Source organism: Muscardinus avellanarius (assembly GCF_963383645.1).
Source record: "Muscardinus avellanarius genome assembly, chromosome: 20".
Classification (NCBI taxonomy): Eukaryota; Metazoa; Chordata; class Mammalia; order Rodentia; family Gliridae; genus Muscardinus; species Muscardinus avellanarius.
This window is the reverse complement of record NC_137806.1, coordinates 20,839,796-20,850,961: the sequence shown is the minus strand read 5'-3', so window position 1 is coordinate 20,850,961 and position 11,166 is coordinate 20,839,796. Positions and strand designations below refer to the sequence as shown.

Genomic DNA, 11,166 nt, shown 5'->3' with positions numbered 1-11,166 from the left:
TCACCGATCCATCTAACAAATATTTTCTGAATAATCTCTGCACTGAGCGTAGTGCTAAGCAATGGCCATGGAAGAGGCTTCATATAAAATTAAGATATCAAAATCAGAATAACTGAGCTAAAAATAACCATTGTGCTCTTCTAATTCTTTAAAAAAAATTTAAAAGCAAAATCTTGGAAAATCAAATTTCATGTGACGCCTCAATACATCAAGAAAGCATAAACAAAGTGAGGTGCTCCAGCTCCTCCCACTCCTGCCTTCACCCTCTTCCTCCACGAGGCAGCTCCTCAGGGCCCCAGGTTCAGGGGACGCAGTCCTGCCTGAGTTTATAGATGGTAAAAATTATTTCAAGTGATAAGCCAAATTTAAAATGCCTGTCATGGGGAAGTTTTGTTTCCGAGTGTCGTATGAAGTGACTGGAGCATCACTAGTTTGGCTTCTGAGAGCACTGGCCCCAGTGCAGCCCAGTCAAGAGTACTCACGGGCAGGGACTCAGCTGCCAGATCAACCCAACAAAGTCCTCCCAGGACCCCACAACACTGTGTCATCTCCCACTCACAAGTTACCCATTCAGTCCCAGGCAAAGACATGGATTCCTTTCCCTGTTGGCAAATAACCCCAACAAACATAAACTATCAAAAAGATATCAAACCTATGTAATAGAGGGGCTAGGAGAGGACCCAGTCGGAGAGTACTTGCCTGGCATGTGTGAGACTCTGGGTTTCATACCCAGCACCACGAAAAAACAGTAATAACAGCATAAAACAACCAATCAAACAAGCCTATGTAATAGAAAAACTGAATTCATGTATTTTGCACCAGTCCCCTCTCTCTGACAATTTATAAGGGTAGAACACAATACTGTGACCAGCTAATTCAGTGGACGACTGATATCTCATCAGATAGTAATACAGCCAGTGAAGGCGAGCCCGTTCCAGAGCACGGGGACCAGGCGGCAGGGAGTGGCCCATCACTCCTGTCAGCTGTGCCCGAACAAGGGTTCACTGCAAAGATCTGCATGCTGAGCCCTTCACCTGCCCCCTCTCCACTTCCCAGCCTCAGGCGGCCTGCAAAAAGAGCCACCAGCTTGTGATGTGTTTTAAAGCCTCCACAGCAGTACTTAAATTAAAAGTGGAAAAGATCTTAAGCTGAACCGCGGAACACACTCTCCCAGGGATGTCACCCTGGGCGGATACGCACATCCTTCTCCCGCCACCACAGGGCTCCCTGTGCTTCTAATATTTCAACCTGTGTCAACCCAGGAAAACTCAATCCACTTGGAATCAGCTGTTTCAAATTACCTTTAGGTCAACATCCTAAATCTCCAAATTGGTTCATTTCAACAAACATAAATTTTGTGGCTACCTTTTCTGTTTGAAAAAAGGTATAGTATTTTATTACTTATGATCATTTGGTCTTATGGTTCCAGCACACTTCTAATGTCAACAATGTAATGAGCCAACCAAAGCAGTGGAATGTGGCTATATACCCACACCAAAAAAAAACAAGTGGGAAAAGCAATGTACAAGACTGACCCAGGGAGTAATAAATCCATAATACACTCTAGACTTCCAAAACTCTGCAGATTCCCTATTGCTGGGAATGAGCGATTTAAGGTTGGCTTTCCAAAGTGTTTCCACAGGCACCTGAAGATAAAATGGTACCCCCCACCCCTTCCTTGCAGTGCTGAGGATGGGACCCAGCGCATCACACCTGTTGGGCAAGCGCTCTACCACTGAGCCATACCCCCAGCCCCTAAGGCTACCCTTCTACAATGTTTTTATTTAGGCAGTATTTTATGTTAGAATTTAAGAAGTGCTCTATATTTATTTTTTTTCTTTTAGTTTCACTTTTAGAACAGGTTTATTATATTGAGAGGAACTCACGTGCCATACAATTCACTCATTTATTTATTTTTTTATTTTTATTAATTTATTTTTAATTGGTGCACTGTAGTCATATATCAATCACATTGGAGTACAAGACTTGAGAGGATATACAAGCACACATCATCCAATTAGCTCTCATCCAGCCCCCATCCCATTCCCTCCCCCTCCCTCGATCCCATGCTTGTTTGGTGATTAACTTTGATACATTTGTTTATGTACCTCCTGTATTTTAAAGAGGCTCCATCCTCCCCTATTCCATACCCTCTGATTGGTCACCTTAGTTGCTTCACTATGGGGCCCTTTCTATAGCTCGACCTCTTCCTGTTGCCCCTTTCCTCCTAGTTATTGCTGATTAGGGGAAGCATCTGATTTATATTTTCTGTGATATTTCTCTGTGCATGCCGCGTTGCAAGTATCGATCCCACTCTTGATGGCCCCAGTAGTGGCCTGGCTACCCGGTGGACTGATCCAGACCTCGCTGGCTCAAGCAGTGGTCTTGCCTCATGGGAGATCCCGATTCTGGTCTCACTGGCCCCGACACCAGCCTAACCCCGCAGCTGGCTCCGATCCCGGCCTCGGAGGCCTCAGCACCGGCCTTGCCTCACGGCAGGCTCCAATGCCAGCCATTAGCCCCGGCACCAGCCTAACCCCTCGGCAGGCTCTTATCCCAGCCTCAGAGGCCCCAGCACCGGCCTTGCCTCCCGGCAGGCTCCAATGCTGGCCACTGGCCCCGGCATCGGCCTAACCCTTGGCAGGCTCCAATCCCAGCCTTGGAGGCCCCAGTAGCAGCCTTGCCTCACGACAGGCTCCGATGCCGGCCATTGGCCCCGGCACCGGCCTAACCCCTCAGCTGGCTCTTATCCTGGCCTCGGATGCCCCAGAACCAGCCTTGCCTCATGGCAGGCTCAGATGCCGGCCTCACTGGCCCCAGCACCGGCCTAACCCTTCAGCAGGCTCCGATCCCGGCCTCGGAGGCCTCAGTAGCGGCCTTGTCTCACGGAAGGCTCTGATGCCGGCCGCTGGCCCCAGTACCAGCCTATCCCCTCAGCAGGCTCTTATCCTGGCTTTGGAGGCCCCAGCACCTGCCTTGCCTCATGGCAGGCTCCAATGACGGCCTCGCTGACCCCAGCACCGGCCTAACCCCTCAGCAGGCTCCAATCCTGGCCTCGGGGCCCCAGCACTGGCCTTGCCTCACGGTGAGCTCCGATCCCGGCCTTGCTGGATGCCAGGGGACTGGAGATACACACAAAACTTATCCAAATACACTGGAACTTATGGAAAAATTCCCCGTGAAGGAGGACTGCTGTTTCTCTATATTGTTAAGAATCTTGGACATCACCTGTAAGGAGAGAGTTTAGCGGAGACCAAGGAGAAAGGCGGTGTTGAAAGTGGTCTCCGTGATGGCGGTGGAGACTTGTATTCAGGAGAAACAGAAATCAGATCCTACCAACCTTAATTTTTTGGAGAAATTACACCAAATGTCAAATGCTACCGTCACGCATGCTTAGGAACACTGGACAACATTCAGAGTGGAAAAAGAGCCTGGGAAGGATTTGAAATGGTGGAGGCAGTGGCAATGGCAGTGGCTAGTACTCAGGGGAGGCAGAGTTCTGATGCATTACACCTGGAACCTTTGAAATAATAACCCCAGAGGCAGAAGTGCTCTATATTTAAACAGAACAAACGGGGCGATTACTTCCCTTATCTGGACCTCTGTAGTGGAAATGGATTTGCTGTTCCGGTCCTCATCTTGTCTCGCGGACCCTTTTCACAGACACCATTTCCCAAATGTTTTTAAGCTGTGTGTTTCTACAGCACAGTGCAAAGAGCACGGCCAAAAGGGACAAATAAGATGAGTGTGAATCCTGGCTCTGCCATTCTAAATTTGGACAAGTTAAGTAGCCATTCCCTGGCTCAGATCTCTGACTTATAAATGAAGATAGTAATATTTATTTTATAGATTTGCGGTAAGGATTGGAGTTAATATATGAAAAAAGGTCTAGTATATTTCTTGGAATAGAGTAAATGTTTAGTAACATTATTATTATATGCTATACAACTGTTCTCAGGCAAGGTCTGAAGTTACTGATTCCTAAGTCTTATTTGGACTCATCACTTTAACGTGAGATCTTCCTGGAACTTAGCATTAGTTCTATCTCCCCATGTAATGTCATCCACACGTCTATACAAAATGGCATCAGTTCTGTCATAGTAGTAGTGGTTCACATGCAAAAATCCAAGTGACTGATAAAAAGTTCTGAACTGAGAGGATAAAAAAATGGAGTACCTTATTAAAAGCTAATAAACCCTTAAAATTATTAAGAAAAGCATTACATAAAGGATATAAACAGGAAAGTTACAGAAAAACAAAGAGAGCAGGTAAATATATCACAAGTTATCAGTGAAATGCAAATTAATATATTTCTAATATTGGTTTATCTCACTATTGTGGGCTTAGAGAAACAAGCTCTTCAACTTAACAAAGCATATTAAAGTTTTTGATCTCGCAATTTCACCCCTGGAAATTTACTGTAATAATTAAGGATACACAATGCACATTGTTTGCTATGAGGTTGCTCAAGACTGCACTGTTCTAGAAAAATTATATGCTCACCATTAGATTTGTAAAATTAGCTAATATTTAGGAAACAAAAACATGGTGAAATAAGTTATAGAATATAAAAAACTCATAGCAATCTATTGCCATGCATATATATATATACATATATACATATACATATACACACACACATACATATACATGTATTCACAAAAACTGGACTGGCAAAGCCTATCAACTCCCGCAGCAACACCCATACTCAAAGACTCTGCCCTCCATGATCATGAAGCTAAGCGGACAGACATACTTGACTTCTTTATAAAGATGCTTCCTTTGTGAAGATTAATTATCCAACTTTTAGTGAACTAAAGCAATACTGTACAGACACTATAAGAACAATGGTGGCAGTGCTACTATTTTCATATGCCAGTGAATATTTTCTATTTACCCCTCATAAAAGTAGATCCAAATAAAAACATTAACATTTTGGTGCAATCTCTTTTTAAAGCTATCTCAACCTACTTCAAGTACTATACACATGCACCCCAAAAAATATGGCTATACTTGTTCTTTGGTTTAAATGTTTCCTTTCACTCTAGCGACTAACTATAATTAAAACATTCAAGTACAGCTGCTGTCAAAACAGCTCTCTGTAGGCAAACTATTAATATTTATTATCCAGGCTTTTAGCCTGGACTTCTTTTCAATAGATATAATAATGTTGTTGCTCGCTCCACTAATATTTTTAAACTCAGCTTCATGTCTAAAATCTCACGTTCTTCCTAAAAACACAAGCTCTGAAGAATTAATTAAGGGGGGAGGCTTTTGTGAAGATATATCAGTGATATTTTTCACCCGGGCGTTCAGTCACATCAGTGGTATTTTTATGTCAATGCTTACAATAAAGGCCAAGGAAGGCCAACAGAACACTTTCACTCTCCTACAAAGATAAAGGAGAGGTCCCCTTATGTCCCTACAGGCTGCTCCATCTGCAGTCTTACTCCGGTCTCTGTCACCACCCAGTGGACACCATGCTCAACTGCATGGCCTCAGAGCCATTAGCAGCCTTTTGCACCCAACCAGAGACATTAGAGTGCCGAGCGTCCTCTCTCTGGAACAATATCCTACTTTTAAACTGCAACAACAGAATATAGGTGCTCTTACTATTACAGTAATTTTCAGTAAATGGCGTTGGGTGACTATTGGGAAAGTTGTTCTATTTGAGGAATAGATTTTCCTATCCCCTTCCATATTAAATGTCAAGTTCAACTGAATTTTTAAATATTCTCACAAAATCGCTGATTTCAAATATGTATGTATCTAAAACATGTTATTTTATTTCTGTTTAATGTACCATTATCCAGAATAATATACAATTAAAACACTATTACAACCTTCAATAAGGTGACTAAGCCCAGCATGATGGTGCGTGCTTGTAATCCCAGCATTTGGGAGGCTGAGACAGGAGGATCATGGTTCACCGACAGCCTCAGCTACTTAGTAAGGTCATATGCAACTCAGTAAGAGCCTGTATCAAAATAAAGAATAAAAAATAGGGCCAGGGGCATAGCTCGGAGGTACAATGCCCCTGGGTTCCATCCTCAGTATCACACACACAAAAAAAATTAATAAGGTCACTAAAAATACAGTTTGCTTTCTAAATTATGACTATAATTAGAAAGTTATTTAAATTTTAAAATCTGAACTTTGCGTTTCCTAGAGTTTCAATTCTCACATATGTAAAAAAAAAATCGGTAAAAGTATGGAATACCAATTTACACTATATAAACAAAAGTAAAAATTCACTCAAACCCTCCCTTAGAAGAGATGTAAAAATGTGTTAGGTTTTAAAATGCTAATTTTGGGGTGTGGGGATGAAACCCAGGCCCTCTTGAATGTTTTCTACTACTGAACCACACCCCAGTCCTATGTGAACTTTTAAAACTGAATTAAACATAAAGGAGAAATAGGTTTCTTAAAGTAAAATACTAATTTTAAAAACCTAAGTAACCCTGTACATAGAAAATTATACCTGAAAACCAAAACAAAACAACAAAAACCAAGAACAAACTTGCATAAAAAAATACCCATTTCAAAGAACTGTTAGAAAAAACTGAGTTAGTAATGTGAATTAAAGCATTTAGCAAGGGGTTTATGACACAAGGGTCAAAGCTTGTTGTTGTTATGACTATTACGTTACTAACAGTGCCGGGAAGGCAGGAAGGCTGAATTGGGAAAATAGAAAGAAGCAGAAACCTTGCTCACCAATTGGACAGTAACCAAGCGGTGCCAGTCTGGAAGTGGAGGCAGCAGGGACACGGGGCTCTGCAATAACGAAGGATGCTGAGTGCTGACTATTTACCATGACAGGGAGCACAAAGGAGAAGGGGACATGCTCTGGAGGCTGGGCGGGGACGCCTGACTCAGGCACACAGTTTGCATGAAAGCGGCCCGCGGAAGATGACCACTGAGGTACTGACCAAACAGGCTGGACGCAGAAGCTTCCAGGACAAAGACCTGGGTCAGGTTGTAGACTTGGAAGTCCTTTGAGGAGACTGCTATAACCATGAGAGACAGGATACTGCCCAAGAACAGTGTGTAAAATAAACAACGCCCTACAGCTCATTTTAAAGATGAGTCCAAGAAAAGAAACCAATAGAGCAAAGGGAGAAGAAAGGAAAGAAGGAAGGAAGGGTAGGCTAGGGAGGCAGAGCTGGAGCAGGCCCGGGCTGGGCAGTGCTGTGAACCACGCAGGAGAGAGAGAGCCCAACTGGTGCTGCGTGGAAATGCTGCTAAGATAAGCACAAGGGTTTGTTTCCTTCCCATGCTCCAGTCAACAGCTGTCACCTCCAGGGCAGAAGACCATATAAAGGAGAAGACACGGTATGGAGGCCAGTGAAGCTTGTTTTCTATAAACAGAGTAAAATTCCAAATGTCCTTAGGGGGGGAAAAGGGAATGTATCAGAGCCAAAGACAACATAATACTTTCCTTTCAAAAGATTCCTTCATTTCATATTTTCTGACATAGAAGATAAATATTAAAGTGGTTCCTCCATTATTCTAAGGAAATACCTCCTGTCGATTCCTCTGTATCGGTCGTAACCGTGACTTTGTCCTAACTGCCAGTCACACGAGGTCAACACAGGGTTCCCAAACAGACTGGCTTTTACTAATTCACAAGAGCTTTCCCTGAATAGAAGATAGAGAGAAAAAGATGGGTAAAAAGAATAAAAAATTAAGCATTTAAGCTAGGGGCGGTGGTGCAGGCCTGGAGCTCCAGTATTTGGGAGGCTGAGACAGGAGGATCACAGGTTCTGGGCCAACTCTGACAACATAGTGAGTCCCTGTTTCAAAATAAAAAAAATCAGGTCAGGGTTGTAGCTCATGGTGCAGAATGCCCTGGGACTCAATCTCCAGCACCAAAAATTAAAATTTTCATTTATTTACCTTTTCATGCAAAAACATTTTAAAGTAAGCAGAGAGCTATGGTTGGTGAAAGGGGAGCTCTTTGTTACAGAAAAAGTCAGCCAAAAAGTATAAAAAAAATACGGAATTAGAAAATTACGATTCTCTACCTTCTGAAGAATATTTGATTTAGGTAAGGATTATCAATAGAAGGTAATACCATCAGAGAAAGGTAAAAGGGAAACTGGGTATCTGCAGGTATCACAGCATTATACCAGAGATTACTTGTAACAGAAAAGGTGTCTGTTTTAATAAATAAATTTAGTTACAACTGCAGACTCAGCATCATTCATAGTAAAAAAATAAAAAACCAAAACTAGTCACTATGTACCTTTTGTTTAATTTGAATCTAATTAAACTGCTATATTTAATATCCAGTTTTCAGAAAATATAGATGCTAAGGAATAAGTTAAATGACATCATGAAAGAAAAATGAGACAATTCCAGAATGTGGGGCACTCCACGGGACAACTGGAGGATCTCTTCATCAGCGGGAGGAGGGGGGGAGGGAGGAGGGAGGGGGAAGGGAGAGGGAGGAGGGAGGGGAGGGAGAGGGAGGAGGGAGGAGGGAGAGGAGGGGAGAGGGGGAGGGAGGAGGGGGAGGCGGAGAGGGAGGAGCACAGCTCCAGGAGAAGAGCCTGAAGAAGGCTATCAGACAACTACAGAGTGACTTCTGACTAAATGCGGTTGAGGGTTGAGGAAACAGACAGAAATGCAGCTTGGGGACAGAAGGGATGAGGAGATGCTGCTGCTTTGGTGGAGGTGGGGATGGTTCGTCCTGAGCAAGGCAGGGCAAGGTCCTGTTTCCTGGATACATACTCAAGTGTAGAAAGTACCTGGTGTTTTTAAAATTATTCAGTAGGCTAAGTGATAGCTTCATGGGAGGGTGGCAATATACACTTCAATATTTTTGTATGTTTGAAAACTTCACCATAAAATGTTTTAAAACTAGTTCAAAAGCAACTAAAAATATACACAGAAAAATAAGTATAAAATATTAACAGCAGTTATATTTAGAAATAGCTGGGTACTTTCTTGAGTCAGTCAAACATATTGGCTAGCATATATTAAAAATACCAGAAGATGAAAGCACTCCGAGGGCCCGGGAGCCGCGGCCCGCTCTGCCCATGCCTGCGTCCGTGACGCGCCTGCTTAGCCATCTGGTGACGAGTGGACTGAAGCGCGCACGCGTCACGGGCTTTGCAGCTGCCAGGTCTGTATGCACCCAGGGTGGGTGCCAACGGCCAGGGTTTACACGGGACAGACTGGAGACTGGAGCGGGTCGGTGAGAGATGTAGAGCACTTACAAACTGCACCAAGAGTCATCAGAGTAATGGTAACCGGCCACAAAGTAGAGGCTGCTTGAGAAAAACCCTATTTTACAACAGGGACTTTTCCCCAGAATGTTAAAATCTTAACACCAGTGGATTCTTTTTGGTGACCTGACACAACAGCACAAAGTGAGGAGGGGAGTCAGCTCTACCCCCCTCTACCTCCTGCCCCGCTCCATCCCCATGCCATCATTTCCTACTGAAAAGATCTTGCAAACTACTGTAAGTTCCCCCATCTGTGAAGTCAGGCCCAGCACTTTTTGTTATTTTTAGGGACTAAATGAGAGGGCGTCTGAAGTATGTAGCACATTGTATACGCTGCTAATTAGATGCTAAGTCATTATCATCATCCCATTCTATACACAGGTTTTGAACTTTCATCTCAGGCTTAGATAGTTCTGCAATACATTTTTTTCATATGTCCTTTTATTAAAAATTGCCTTAAACTCTTTTTAAAAGTCGGCAAGGCATTTAAAAATAAATGTTACAATGGCAGGTCTAGTAATTGCTGCTAGAAACACATTTCCTGCTACAGGAATGATTAGTAGAAAATGGACGCTATTACACCACGAAGGGCAGGTCGCCCTCACTTAGCAAAGGCACTGGCTTCACGCGGCCCAGGCGCAACTCAATTACTGCTGTGAGGGGTGTTTTCTGGTCTGTCCTCGTGACCTGAACCTCAGGGAAGTGCTGATTAAACCCTTCTCAATTAAATAAGTACAAGCAGAGCATCTTAGTTTTTACTGAAGAAAAGTATTTTCCACGGATGTGATTCTGCTTCTCTACAGACACATCCAAGATGACGGAGGGAAACGCCAAACCCTCCTCTCCCTGAGCGCATCAATAACTCACTTTATTTACTTCTCTCACCTACAAGCTTCCACCACTTTCCCAGCCTCTTTCCACGTCATCTACTGCAAAAAAAAAAAAAAAAAAAAAAAAAAAAAAAAAAAAAAGCTTAAAAGGAAAAAGGAAAAAACAACTTTTTCTCAGGATATCATTTTCTCAGGTTGTTGAGTAAAAGTGATTAAAACGCCTAGGTTATTCCCACTGCAATCTCTCTGCACTTCCTGTCTCTCCCTCTCCTGCTCCCTGACCTCCCGCTGGCCTGGTGTCTAGTTCTGTTGCTGCCCTGTTCACTCTGCTTGCCCCCACTTGTAAAACTCCAGTCTCTCCTGTGTGCACCCTGAAAGCAAGAGACTTACTCTTTCATTTCAGGTTTTCTTTTCTTTTTTTTTTGTGGTACTGGGGTTACTGGAAACCCTTCTACCTCCGGGATACACTCCTAGACCCATTATTTTTATCTTTTTATTGGGAAACAGGGTCTCTTAAGCCAGCGCGGCTGGCTTCGAATCTGTGAGATCCTGCTGTCTCCGCCTCCCAAGCGCAGGGATTACAAATGTGTGCCACCACGCCTGGCTCATTTCCGTTGTTAAATCTCCAACAGATCATTTAGCAGAAAGCCTAACAGTGGCTACTGGAAAATGTTTTAAAGTACACTGCAACATACTGTAAAGAAGTCTGGGTGGTAACCAGGAAAACCGTGTGCCGCCCTTGTCGGTGAGCTCTGGTCCCTCAGCAGCTGCTCTGTGCCTGTCCAGGTGGTCGCTGTGATGCTGAGCCTGGAGCCCAGGGCTTCACACACTGTGCAAGTTCTCCACCACTGCGCCGCAGCCCACCCTGTAACTTCAGATTTTTTTTTTTTTTTTTTTTTTTTTGCAGTACTGGGGATAGAAACCCCAGGGCATTCTACCTTCGACCAACACCCCCAGCCCCATTTTTTATTCTTTAATTTGAAGCAGGTTCTCACTGGGTTGCAGAATGCCTCGCTAAGTAACTGAGGTTGTCCACAAACCGCTGTCCTTCATCTCAGCTTCCCAAATGCTGGGAGTACAAGTGTGTGCCACCACGCAGGCTGTAA

The 11,166-nt window shown here is 43.6% G+C and overlaps 1 protein-coding gene across 2 annotated transcripts in view; it reads right to left on the bottom strand.

Moving 5' to 3' along the window:
- Positions 1 to 11,166, bottom strand: part of USP6NL (USP6 N-terminal like) — a gene marked incomplete at both ends in the record, with an annotated part of 90,594 nt that overhangs the window by 2,144 nt on the left and 77,284 nt on the right. The window lies entirely within an intron of this gene.